Genomic DNA, 14,629 nt, shown 5'->3' on the forward strand with positions numbered 1-14,629 from the left:
GAGTTTCCCCCGTAGCTGCAGGAATGAACTGGGGTTTGTCATGAACTTGGCACAGAACAAAGGTTAGCACGAATAGGGGGGTCATGAAAAAAAGAATCAGGAGTTGTCTGTGCCAGTTGCATTTCCGTTGTTACTACAACCTCAGAATTGTCTGTCTTAATACATTACATATATTAAAAGTAGGGACCACTATGAACAAAGTTGAAGAGTAGTAATTCCTGTTGTGGGCACTGCTGCCCTTGTCTTTGCCCCTCTGTCCCCGTAACTTGGCCTCCACCCTTGGCCCATGATTCGCTCCAGGTCTTCCCTGGACAGCGTCTTCGGAGGATGATCCACATTCTCAGCCTCTTGTCCAGCTCCATAACCAATTTCCTGTTCCATACTCTGTTCTGACAGAGGCCTGCCCTCAGCTCTCAAAGGTCAAATCTAGGATAATTTGACAAATTAATTTGATCTTTCAGATTAATGTGTTAATGGGTATTCTTTCTAACAGAATTTTCAAGAGAGTTGCCCTATTTGTGTCAACCCCCCCTAATGGAGTGGCTCAGAAGGAAGCCATCACAAGGCCGGGTCAGATGTGGTCAGCCAGAGGGAGAATATTTTGGGATCTATGATCTGAGGCTCTCAAGACACTGTTGGCTTCCTATGGCTGGATCTGTCTGGGAGAAGTGTATGAGGATAGGAATTTTCTGCACTGAGGGACAAATCTAGGTTGTCACTTGATAGATTTCCACCCCAGTGAGCTCCTGGGGGGCATTTTATAGATTACTCGAGTTTCCTGAGAGTATGTAAGCAAACACAAAGGGAGTCAATTTGAGAAAATATAAATACAGATAAAGGAATCCACCAGAAATGGGAGATTCTGCAGCCCATTCTAGTGAGGGAGGGCAGAGGATGCACATAAACTGAAGTTCTGCCCCACAGTTGAGCTTTCTAAAGGAGGCCTTAGCCTTACCAGAAATAGTGGAATAATTTATAGGTTAACATTTCCTTTTAATGTGGATAGCATTTTCCTCATTTATAGTTAATTAGGTTAAGCATGCGTGGGGAGCAAGGGAAAAAGGCTTTTAGTGATGCTCTAAATGATTAGTAATTTGAATAAAGTAAAGAACCTCTAGAAGACAGAGTACTGGCACACATTAAACAGGCTTCTCTTCTAAGTGCTAGAATTGGCCCACTAATTTTGAAGATACTGTGGCAATTAAAGCACTAAAGATAAAAAGACACAATGTGCTAAATATTTTGAACAGGTTTTAAACCATATGTATGTGTGATATTAAGTGATATCAAAATAAATGGCTGAAGATTGCAGATGTTGTATGTTTGGCATCCTGGGAACCCCGGTGTTGAGCTTTGGTCCTGAATCACACCAACCTGCTAGGGCCCAGGGATAAACTAGTGATAATGGACAAGAGACATCATGTTTTGAGCTCAGCTCCCATTTCTCTGGCCAACGTCTCACTCGGCACTTTTCCTTTATCAGCCTCCTGGTGAGGGATACTGGGAGATTTTGAGTGGAAAGAGCAGAGGCTTTGGGCTTTGGAGCCAAGCAAGCTGAAATTTGGATCTCTGCTTCCATTTACTGGCCATGTGAGCTTCAGCAAATAGCTTAGCAGACTGAGACCTCAGTTCATTCCCCTTTAAAGTGGCTAAACTAGCGCAGAGCCCACTCCCAGTGTCAGCAGGAGGTTGCAATAAGGACAAATGGCCTGGTGCATAGTTGTTGAGGAACAAGTTTCAGTTCCCTTCCTTCTAACAATCAAACCAGAAACGTGGTGGATTTGCAAGATCTGCTTCCCCTATGCACACTTGCATAGGCCCATGAAAGTAGTCAATAAAAAGATGCTTTCTACCTATCTCTTGCATGCGTGTGTGCTTGTGCACATACACACACACCCACTTCTTCACCACCTTGACTGCCTTTAACCTTTGCCCACTTTCCCCATTTTCCCCGGAAAGGATGCTTCCATAACAGCGAGGTCTAGAGAAGACAGCGCCATTTAAGAACAGTGTGTAGATCCCAGTGGGGAGGGGTCATTGCCTTCCAGATTCCTAGCCACCCCACCCCCTCCAGGCAGCTGGCCTGATGAGGAGCAGGTGATTTCTTTTTTCCATTGTTTTAATTTAATTCTAATTGAATGTAAGGCTGGAGATGCCTTCAATGGGCTCTTTTTTCTGGTTAAATTTCCTTGGGGAGTGTACCCTAAGACCTCTTGCTTTGTGATAACTTATTCTGGCCAGCAGAGCCAGGGTCTATTTATTACATCTCCCGACCACCCCCCTCCACAACCCTAGCAGGAGGGGCCCCTCTGCAGTTGCTGATGACTAGAGAATTACTCAAGTGTGAACTGTTTCACTGTCTGTCACTTTGCTCATTAGGCAAGTGAGAAAATGTATCTATGGCTCTGTCTCACGGTCCTCATTAGCTTAGAGGCACATTTTTACTTCCCTTATTTGTTTTTAAGATGAATGCATAAGAAACAGTATTCAGTTTGTGTTCCTCAGTATAATTTTAAGAAGCAAAAGCCTGGATAATCTTATTATCTTCCCAATAATTGTGTTGTTCAGATGGTAGGGAAAGGGTAATTGCCTCTACTGCATTTCCAGCCTGGGTGGAGGGGTGTAACTGTTTTAGCTGTAGTAAGGATTCAAGTCCTCAGCACTGGGGGAAGATCATGGTGTTTTCAGAAAGGTGGTAAACAGATACCCCCAATAAGAACAACTAGTGAGCTTGTACCCTGAGCATGTCATTTTGTTTTCTTCTAATACTCTAGTTTCTGTAGGTAGAAAATATAGTATTATTATTACTACCTTTGTGTTAAATGTAATTCTGTTTCTACCTAGAGGTTTGGCAAAAGGTTAGTCATTTTTTGGTGGGGGCAGGGGTGGAGGATGGTGGTTGGAGAGGAATGTGTGGAATATATTTAAGATTTGGTTTTTATGGAGCATTTGTTACAGGTATTTATGGTTGTTTATCATCTCTAGATTTATTTACTGAGATGATAAAACAGAGCTGAGATCACCCAGTATCATTCAAGAGTTTGACATTCTGGGTGCCTTCCTGATAGAAATGTGTCAGCCTATTTCTTGTTTGTTGCGCTTGATTTGGGGTGTTTAGGATCCATTTTTGTTCAGCCACTTAAATGTTGTTCCAAATTCATTAGCATCTGTGTGGAGTCCCAACCACGGATGCCCTGTGGCTGATAATTTAAGTGGAGAATGTCTGTCTCACAGGGCTAAAGGAAGAAAAAGGCCAGTTCTTTTATTCACCTTAAAACTTCTAACACATATGGAGCATGTTAGGCTCGGCATTAGCTGCTTGCATTAGTTCACACGTAGGTCTGCAAAATAGAACAAACAAATGAACTAGACTGGTAAATAGAGTATATTTCTGTTTATTTGCATTTTCAGATTTGAGTCTTAAATCTAAGAAGTGCAGAGAAAGCAGCATTCTCCTATTTGTTTTAAAAGCTTGATTCTTTCAGTAATAATGTCAAAGTGACTGAATTTTCATCTCCCTCAACCATTTTCTTCATTCAGAGAAATGAGAATGCACATCATCCATTCAAGGGAAATATAATGCATTATTATAATATGTCTTGGCCTAAGTAGCTAATCACTTTTTATTAACACTTTTTGGCCCAGGGAGTTGGGATTTCTCCAAGCTGACTGTCAGGGTAGGGATTCTGGGAGTCTATATTAGTAATTAGCATTGCAAGATCTTGACCCCTGGGGTGATTCAAATTAATACAAAATAAAAGTGCAAATTTCCAAATAGCTTTGAAAGCCATATCTATTATTAAATTTGTTATTAAAGCCCTTTCCAGCCAGTATGACAGGAGTCCAAAGTAAAAGATTTCCTTAAATATCTGCACCACTCATCTTGGATTCTTTAAAATTAAATAAAAGAGCATACAATGAAAGAGCAAAAGAAATTTCTGTACAATTGAGTTACGCCTTGGCAGTAAAGTTTTCCACCAAACCAAATCCATACAAAGCAATATTAGTTTCATGGTCACAATTGCTTTTGGACTTTCCTTGATACATTTGGCAGCTATCTTGAGAGCATCCGAAGAACCGCTGGCAACATCAATCACTCATTTCATAAGCAGGCGCTAAGAGGCGACAGGAGGGCGCTTGGCACAATACCATCTCTCCACCATGGAGCCCCTCCCAGGCAGGGAAAAAGAGAAACGGTGCAGCATAGAGACATTAGGGAGCACTCGGCTTCGAATAAGGTTCTGCTAATGTGTAAATAACCTGCTTTCTCTAACCATGTCTTTAGAAGACTAAGTGGTTAATTGTTATTGATCAGCTCTGCCCACTGTTCCAATATCAGTCATTATTGAAAATAATCTCAGTATCCTTCATTAAGCATGCATCTGTTTCCATGGGAATGCATTTTAAACACAGAGAGCTACTTGAGTGTTATTGGTTTCACTGGTAGCGCCGGCACCGAGGGCTGTGGTTGCCCAATCTGTCATAGTTAATCAACTCTCATCTCTTAACACTGGCTGCAGTTATCAATGAGGTAAGGATTAATATTCTGGGCGAAGCAGATGATAAATCATTTGTATATAATTAGTGTACAGCAAGGTTACAGCTGACATGAATTTTTATCTTAATTATGAGAGAAATTTGTTCCATTAATTTAATTTAGTTTGCATGAGTGGCTAGACACCTAACAAAGTTAATCTTACACCTGTCATTACCACATTAAGTAGAAAGCCTCGTGTTGAGGCGCTAGTCTCAGATCCTCCCGCAGATGAGGATAATGTTGTTCATCTTGATGTGAAAATAGATGATTGTAGACAGAAGATGTAAAGTCGACTCTTTTTAAAGTTGTCCCAGGGAATTTATGGGAGAATATTGAAGTGACTCAACTCAAGTTGCTGTGCTTTGGATGCCACAGTCCCCTTGTGAAATTACCTCTCTCCTGCCTTGCAAATCAGGTGGAAGACACTAGATACAAGAAAAGATAGGTTGTTTTTTAAATGTATATATGCTAACTTCAGAGCTTTTGGCCAAATAAAGCTTTGCCTCATGACAAGCTATTGCATTTGTATCAAATGCAATGAATTAAGAAACTTGTGCTAGTTCGAGTTGTCTATTCTAGGTGCTTCATGTTTATAATCGACTAGCAGAATTCCTATAACTCGATGTATTGTACAAATGGTAATTATGCAGACATCCCAAAGGCTTCAGAGTACTGCATAAACCTAAACCCTGTACTAATTATCCAAGTAATCACTGTGTCTGATCAATCATATTTGATTGATAGATTAGATGGGGCTGTTTATGCAGTAGAATGTGATGTTCTTTATTTTCCTAAAGATTAGCTACATATTTGAGATTTTAAAAAGGAGGAAAAGACTTGCTGGCTTGACTTATTTAAAATGGTTTCCTTTATAGACTTACCTTTGCAATAATTGTTTTCCCTTGATGTCTGGCCTGGTGTAGGCAGAAATCTTTAAATGAAAAGGGGTAGGAAGTCACAAAGTTACAATACAAAATCCTTGAAAACAGGACGACCAAGGAACAACTCCAGAATGTGGAAACAGAACTAGAAATGGCATCATGGAAGAGGCCCTTTCTGAAATTGCGCATTTGAAATATAAGCTCTGGCTTCCAAAGGAATGGGCCTTTGCATTTAGGAGACCCCAAATAAGCCTGCAGCTGAAATGCTAATTGCACAGTAACTCAGATTAATGTATTGTAATATTAGTCCACAATTATCACTTGGAGATAGGGTCAAGAAGTGTATAGTTGGTTATTCACAAGAAATGACTGATTTAAAAACAAAGAGCTCTAATAGAATTCAGTAGTGCTTTTCAGTCATTCTGCTTGGCATCTCTATTACCTGAGATGATTCACAGTCCATTATGGGAGCTTCCATGCTAATAGAATGTCTATCTTCTGTAATACAGACACATCAGAGCACTAACTGGGAATCTGTCACAATGAATTTCATCTAGATTTCACTTCATCTCTTCATGGACTGTAAAATTTGCTCTTGTACAATGCCTAAATTTACTGTGGGTAATTGAGAGAGATCTATAGACACAGCAGCACTCGGTTAAAAGCAGTTTTCCAAAGATCTATTGTAAATTGTGCAGCTTTGCCTCAGCTGGGGAAAGATTATGGTGAGCTGAATCTTGCCTTTACTAATGAGATGTTGTGGTGAGTTCAGAAAAGAGAGGGGGGAGATGCCTTAGTGAATTCTGCCACGTGGAAAAAGGAAAACAAGGAAGGGGCCCATCTTTCATTCCGAGGAAAGCTTTGCAAAAGGGACAAAAATAAGTTTGGACCCAGGCTTCATTACCTTCCATGGGAAGTATAAATAGGAGCTACGAGAGACATAATATTTTCCAAATCTGCCTGCATTTACTTGGCAGAAAAAGAATGTCTCACGCATGACCCAACCTTCCAGTAGCTTACATTTGCCTCCTCGCGCGGCTGCAGGTAGAACAAATTCCATCTCTCATTTGCTACACCTTCTGTTTCACAGATTGTTAATCCTAACTAAAATATTTGGTATTAAGCTATCTGCATGAATTGTTGATAAAGAATTAAGATAACATTTGAGCTATTAAATATAATGTGTGCTCATATTTTTTCAATGGATACTTGGGTTACTGCTCATAAAGTATACACGCTAACCTTTTTTTTTTTTTCTTCAAACCGTTCCCCTTTCTTTATTTTACTTATTCCCATCAAAAGCTAAACAGAATCACTGGGTGCCCTTAACAATTGTAGGGCTTAATATTTGTTAGCCAATTAGAATTGTGATATATTCTACAGCTTTTTTCCTAAGCCAGGAACTGAATAATAGCATCATGCTTCACTGGCGGTGAAGTGAGCTGAGCCTTTACATTAGGAGAAAATCAGAATGGTATGACTGCAGTTCATTACTGAAATAGGTAACTGATGAACTGAAAAGACAAAGGGCATTGTTAAATGAAATGTCATTATTAGAGGTGCTCATGTTTAACAAATGTACTGTAAGTTAATTCAGTAGTGTTTTCTATAAAGTTCTCCACTGAATGTTCACTGCTCATTTTTACTGTCTCTGCATACCTAACATCTCCTTAAAAATATCTTCAAGGAAACAATGTCAACTCCCAATCATGGGGAATATTTAAACCAAGGTCAGAACCATCTTCTAGGCTCAGGTGTTTGCATCACTTTCACTGAAGACCCTAGCCAGATGCAATTGTGTTTATGTTCCTAGATTTACATGCAATAAACTAGGATGTTAATAATGCTACGGGGGGTGGTGCAGGGAGGATAAACACAATCACTTTGCAGAAGACTTGGGAAAATGTTTTCAGCTTAAGGAGGAGAAAAGGCAATGAAACCCCTTTGGCATCTGTGCAAAACTGTTTGCTTGACTCTGGAGGTGATAAAAATAATTTATGGAGCTCTACATTTTTAGCAAGAGGAAATGACCTCAGCTTTTGGCAATCTGATGCAGTTAGTGAAGCCTCTCTCTACTACTTTTATGGATTTCCTTGAGCTACATATTCTGTGACCTGTATTTCAGATTTATTGGCAGATACATAAGCCACATTAAGTAATATAAAATGCAGTGAATGCATCAAACAACTCAGCAGGGACCTACTGACAGCCGGCGAGAGGCTGCCTCTTCGAAGAAGTCACTCTAAATCGGATACCTGTTTATGCATTTGTCGAACCAGGCTCTGAATTTTTGTTTTAAATAAAGACATTAGTTCAAAACAAAAGCCTCTCCAGCCAAACCCATAACATATTGGGTGGCAGGAAGAGGGTGTACAGCCAACTTTAAAATCTAATCAAACGCTCAGGATTTTGAGTGTGAACCTGCTTTGCTTCCAGTTTGGGGGGAAGCACGTCTTCTCAGGAGGAGAGAAGGGGCCCCCAGCATATTGTGTTTGATTCTCAACAAGACAATAGAGTAGCATTTTGATGAGGGAGATGCAGACTGACCAATAACGTCTTTGGGGAAATTCTTACTGCCTTGATAAAGAGAAGGTAAGTACCAATGAGGAAATGAGTATTGCACAGTGCTATGTGCTAACCACTTGAAACAGAACTGGGAGAATTTGTGTAAGACCTATACCCCCATCCTTGATGCCATCAAAGGCAGGGTCCCAATGTGTCAAAGCAGAAAGAGAATGAGTATGGCAGTCAAGAGACCCAATTCCTAGCTGGGGCAGCTGTGTCACCTTGGGCAACTGCCACCCTCTCCCTCGAGGTCATGAGGGGACTCCTGGCATCCCTTCCAGCATAGAAATCCCTTGATTCCTTAAACAATGATGTCCAAATGATTGATGTAAGAGAAATGAGATCACAGGATGCTGGGGACACCTGAACCAGCCATGAATTACTTGAGAAGATTCAGGCCCTGGCATTAAGCCAAGCAGAAAAATGATGGACATGTGGTTTCATGGGGAACTTCTAATTCACCTTCTTGTGACTGTTATATTTTACTGTTAACCATTCCCTTTTAAAGAATGCCTTGTGGGACTCAGATGAAGGTACACTCCCTCCAAAAAATGTTCTGGGTAAATTCCACCCTACTATGGTCTGTCCAGTCTCTGAAAATTGACAGCCCTTTGTTTGCACCACTTCGTACTGTCCATGTGAACAATTAAACAGCGTGGTTAAGGGCTCAGTTTCCAGAGTCAGATGGCCCAAGTTTAAGTCCTGATTCTGCCACTATTAGCTGTGTGACCTTGGGCAAGACTCCTAACCTCTCTGAGGTTTTTCTATTCTGTAAAATTGGGATGACAACAATACTTTTGTTGACTGGATGATTGTGATGATGATATGAGATCCAATTTGTAAAGCATTAACACAAATATGTCACAGAGTAAAATTCTCCATCTATATTAGATATTATTATTATTGTGTTTCATGCATATCCATTTTGTCTTTTCTTCACAAGAGCGTAATTTATTAAAGACAGAGTCACAGCACCACATGTTATTCGTGTTCCCTACAGTGCTGGGCTCACAGTATGTTTTTAGAAAATATGTAACTGGGGGTAAAGTCCTGCTACGGTGGAGAAAGGAGAATGAGGCAGAATAGCAAAAGAATAGAAATATCTTCTCTCCTGTTGCATAAAGAGCAGTTTTAACAATGGTTACCATTATTAAGCATTCACCTTTTGCTGGGCACTTTACACAAGTTATTTCTAATCACTATTCTGCCAGATATTATCCCTGTTTTACTGAAATAAAAGTTGAAGTTTAGGGAAGGTATGAAATATTGCACATGACTGAAGTGAAAGGATGGGATTCAAACCCAGGTCCGTCAACTGCCAGTGTCAACTTCTACCCACATTTAGCCTTTCCACCCACAGCATGCTGTCAATCAGACAGATGCTCCTTCTCTGAACAGGCAACATAGCTGTCTCCTGCTGGCAAATGATAAGAAATTAGAGATGGGATTGCCAGATGAGCCTTTCATGCTGAGTCACATAGAGCAAGACATATCACAGGCAGTGGCAAAAGCTGAAAGTTGAGAGTCAGTCTTCAAAAATGCACAGTATGAAAAGAAATGCAGATCATAGTCATTTTGGGCTCACACCTTAGCAACTACCGTCACCCAGCTTCTATTTGAAGCCAAACAATTGTGGCTTAAAGGTGCTGAATAATTAAGACATTGAATATAGGTATTAAATAACAATATGATGCTTTAGGACCCGGAAATGACAGCCATGCCTTACACTTGCAAAGCTCCTCTATCTCCCTAGAATGTTCACTCGCATTAAGTGAGGGGTATTAAGATGGAGGAATTCACATTGGCAAGGTTGGGACATGGTCTGAGAAGAAAGATGGGATTAAGAGAGGTAGCCAGAATCAACCATAAACTCCCAATTGGAAGTTTCAGTACAGGTTGTGGCTTGGACTGGGGCCAGCTGAGAAACATGTGGTCCACACAAAACGTGTTGGGGTCCATATTGCCCAGAAGGACATGGTATTATGAATGTCTTTGTCTGATTGGAAATATCTAGGCTCTCCAAACAACCATTTCCAGATCTCAATATTGTCTGCCTTCCAGAAATGTTTCATCCTAGACTTGAGTTATTCACATTGTTTCCCCAAATGCCAAGTAGAAATGCTTGGGATGGTAAAATAGAAAGCACAGAATACATTTGCCTTGTGTGCACATTCTTAAAGCACTTCACCTCAAAGCAGTCCAGAGATCTGCTAGCTAATAAGAGGGCAGAGGCAAGAACATTCTCTAATAATTCAAAACTAAAATTAGACATTCACTTAAAAAATTCAGATAACCGAAACAAAAACGAGGGAAGCTTTGTTTATTTAAATTATGAGATAATTGCCACAATTCTCCAATTCCCCTCACTAGGGTAGACTTGGCTTGAGTGTATCAGTATCCATGGTGACTCATCTAATAAGTAAACTACATTAGCTCTGCTACCAGCAGAAAGGAAAGGGAAAGGTCTTGAAATATATCTGTTGTGGCTTCCTTCCAGAGCAAGGGATTTCATTATATCCTGAAGACATGAGACAGTTCAAAGAGATTTGAAATATGGAATGAGAAGGCGGAGGAGGAGAAGTTTGGGATTATACACTTGCTTTTTAGTTTTGATTTTATATATGAGAATCAGACGCTACAGACAGAGACTCTAGGGGGAGACTTTATTCTTCTGGTCCAGGGTTTTGTTTTGGTTCGTTTTGTGGTTAATATCTTTCCAAAAAGTTCCCCCCACATGGGTAGGCCTTCAGTTTACTCCCATGTACATAATTTCAAATAAGTATGACAGAAAATCCTTTAAAAACTACACATACATGATTTTCTATTCCATGGCTGAAATGAAACTTGATGGAAAAAAAAGCATGATGGTGCCTGTTTATTAAATCCAGACAATGCAGAATGATAATAGGAATCATCCCGAAAGAGGCACTGCAATATTTTTGTAACAACAGAATAATAACTTGCTCTGCATCTGTCTACTTTTAAAACCATTTTACGATTACAAGCATGTAAGCTATTCTAATTATTACTCTAAATAATTAATCATTTCCTTTACAATCACTTATTAATTAGCTGTCATAACATTGTTGTGAGTTAGGTGGAAGACAAGGATTCAATATTCAGTTATTAACACCTAATTAAAATGTTCATTGTTTTCCATATGTTGTTTATAGCTTTGCTTCCTCGCACTTGAAGACAGAATTTCTCCAAGAACAATGTCCTCTATTTGCTTAGCTACATCGCCATCTGTTGTTGAGAAGTAGAAAATGTCCTTTTCTGCTTTTTCACATAAACAATAGCTTAATCCTTACCTCAGTTTTTGTTTGGAATTAAAAAAGATTGATCCACAATATTCTCTCCCTAAAATATTTTTCTTGACTTTATTTGTTCTGCTGCTGACTGCTTAAGTATTCTGCTAATGCCAATGGCATCATTTAAGTAGTAAACTAAGTGAGCCTATTAATGAAACTACAGTGAAAAATTCAAACTACTCCAATAAAATTTTCCAACATAGGAAAAGTATAGGAGAGGGGAATTTGCTATCAAGTTTGGTTTACAAAAAGTCACCATCAAGGGAAATTTAAGATTTAATAATCCACCAGCCTAGGCAACATGGCAAAAGCCTGTCTCTACTAAAAATACCAAAAAAAAAAAAAAAAAAAAAAAAGCCAGGCATGGTGGTGCATGCCGGTAGTCCCAGCTACTCAGGAGGCTGAGTTGGGAGAATCACCTGAGCCCCAAGGTTGAGGCTTCAGTGAGCCATGATCATGCCATTGCACTCCAGCCTGGGCAACAGGAGTGAGACACACCCTGCCCCATCTCAAAAACAAACAAACAAACAAAAAAGATTGACTATTTCAAATCATAAAGATATGTTTTATACTAACTCATTTTTATAATAAAACTTATGTTTATTGAGCAACTACTGAATGCTAAGCACTGTTCATTCTTGCAACAGCCCAATAATGGAGACACTGGTGTGGTTGTGCCCACTTTACAAATAGAGAACCAGAATCACAAGAGGTAAAGTCATTTGCTGATTTGGAGGAGGCTAAATAATTTGTGGGGCCTTTTGTTCCAAAAGCAGAGAAAGAAGTGCCATTAAAAGTATGAAAATATAAAGCTTTTTCCTTTCTTTCTAAGTCTCTCTCTCAACTTGTTATGATGTTTTAATTTGCTATTTAATGTTATTTTAATAAAAAATTTAATTGTGTCATTGTATGAATTTTACAATTCATTTTTATATTGTGCAATGTGTTTTCAATGCTAATAGAAGAGCATGTAACTCATATACAGAATAATCAAAATTTCACAATTCGTTATTTTGTCACTCGTGTGTGTATTTCACTCTCTCTAGAATGGTAGAAATGCTGCACAAAACCAACTCAACTATTTTCATCTCACTTGATGTATGCACAATCTACCAACACTGCTCACCTTGGGCTTATTGGTGAGTGAGGAATTATAATTCTCTTTCCTTCTATGTCATCATTTTCAGTACAAGTAGTTAGCCAACACAGAGAAGTAACATAAGAGAGCATATGGTAGGCTTTCCTGTCATTCATGTTTCTTGGAATGCCTCGGCCTTCTTTCTGCATTTAAAGCAACTTCTGGCCCAAGCAAAAAGTCAGTGGTAGATATGCAGATGGGCCAATATGTCATGCTCACCTTTTATTCTTTAAGTCTCACTGAACTCCCACGTATTGTGGGTCCACCAGAATTCTGTGTTCACAAGGTGTTGTGTACTCTGTAAGGAAATAAGGTAGCAAGGAACAGCAGATACCCATTATTCTTATTGAGCTTAACATATTGTGCTTATCTTCCCTACTCACATGAATGCTCCAGTGTCTGTCAGAATTCACTTGCAAAACGTAAGTTCAAACATAAAATTGTCGAGAATTTCAAGACAGTGACAGCAGAGCATTAAAATAAGTGTGAGGCTCTTTGAGCCTGGGGCTCTGGAGACTGCGCCCACTGAGCCTACCCTGAGATGATGGACACACACAGAATGACACATCTGTTTCCAGAGTTCACGCTTCTAACCACTGTGCTCTGCTGCCTCTCAGACTATGCCCAGAGGCACCTTCAAAAGCTTCTGCTTTATGTGTCCATTACTCATAGAATTAAAGAAAGATGATGGTGGACAGAGGGCCTTAGAATTCCAACATTCCTATTTTACAGACAAAAGACAAGAAACCCAAAGAACCAGGATGACAGCCCTGATGTCCTGAATCTAGACCTCCTCAAATTGTCAAAATGAATGTAATATCTCCTTCCCCTTTCCATCCCTTCCACAACCCACCCTTCCTTTGGTGCTCCACTTCTTTGCTGCTCTGTAGTAATCCTGTTCAGTCCCCATGGTTCTGGGGATGTGGACTCTCACCCTCTGCACTCAGGCCCAGAGGAGGACACAGAAGGCAGGCAGGCTTAGCAAAGCCGTGTCCTCCACAGGAACCTGGTTACATCTGTGGGGAAAGAGACACCCTTTTCCTCAGGGATGATGAGACATGAGGACCATGACATCATAGAGCATTGGACTTGTCACCAGGTAGAGAGGGACTGCCTGAGAATGAGGCCAATGTGGAGAAAAGCAGAGCTGAGAGACACAGACAAGAATAAACTCTTCAAGGAGTACAGATTTTGAGCATCTCAGTTGAGTCCTGAGTTACATAAATGAGTTAATAACCTCTCCCTTTGTTTCTTAGCCAAATTTGAATCAGATTTCTGTTACTCGACTGTTTTCATCTTACTCGATATGTGCACATTCTACCAACATTGCTCACTTTATTGATGAGTAAGGAATTACAATTCTCTTTACTTATATGTCATCATTTTCAGAATAAGTAGTTGGCCAATGCAGAGAAGTAACATAAGAGAGCATATAGTAGGCTTTCCTGTCATTCACGTTTCTTGGGATGCCTCGGCCTTCTTTATGCATGCAAAGCAAATTTATGTTTCTGTTTCTGAAATCAGGTTTCTATTACTTGAGACAAAGGGTCCTGATTGATATAGGTTTGTGAATCATTCTGTAAACATGACCATTAAAACTATGGTGAGAATGCAAATAGATCCAAAGATTAAGCTATAGGGAATTTCGTTTAAGGAGGGTGAAAAGGAAGAGAAGCCAGCAAAGGAAACTGAGGGAGTGATCGGGGGTTCCAGGAGACCCGGCATAGGAGACAGCGTCCACTAGGTAGGAGCAGAAAACAAGGGTGTGGGTGTGGGCAAGTCCAGATATACAGAAAGTTCAAGCAAAGTGCTGGTTGGAAAGAGTCTACTGACCTGGAAATTAGGAGGTGGAGAATTACACCAGGAGTTTGTTGGGAAGAAAGCCAAGGGGCTGTGGGTTAAAGAACGAGTGGAAAAAAAAGTCTTGTGTTTAACACTGCTGAAAGAAATCATAAATGACACAAACAAATGGTAACACGTCCTATGCTCATGGATGGGTAGAATCAATATTGTGAAAATAACCGTACTGCCAAAAGCAATCTACAAATTCAAGGCAATCCCCATCAAAATACCATCATCATTCTTTACAGGTTTAGAAAAATCAATTCTAAAATTCATATGGAAGCAAAAAAAAAAAAAAAAAAAACCTGCACAGCCAAAGCAAGACTAAGCAAAAAGAACAAATCTCGGGGCATGA

General features: G+C 39.9%; 1 long non-coding RNA gene across 2 annotated transcripts; it reads right to left on the reverse strand.

Moving 5' to 3' along the window:
- Positions 1–3,380: 3,380 nt before the first annotated feature.
- On the reverse strand, positions 3,381–13,466 carry LOC129057962 (uncharacterized). 2 transcript variants are annotated; one of them, XR_008522735.1, is made up of 4 exons: positions 13,286–13,466; positions 12,652–12,730; positions 5,419–5,468; positions 3,382–4,962 (listed from the first exon to the last, which is right to left on the reverse strand). It is a non-coding gene; the product is annotated as an uncharacterized LOC129057962 (long non-coding RNA). The 2 variants fall into 2 exon arrangements; XR_008522736.1 differs by lacking the exon at positions 5,419–5,468 and having other exon boundaries at positions 3,381–4,962.
- Between the last annotated feature and the right edge of the window lie 1,163 nt (positions 13,467–14,629).

Source organism: Pongo abelii, chromosome 11 (assembly GCF_028885655.2).
Source record: "Pongo abelii isolate AG06213 chromosome 11, NHGRI_mPonAbe1-v2.0_pri, whole genome shotgun sequence".
Lineage (NCBI taxonomy): Eukaryota > Metazoa > Chordata > Mammalia > Primates > Hominidae > Pongo > Pongo abelii.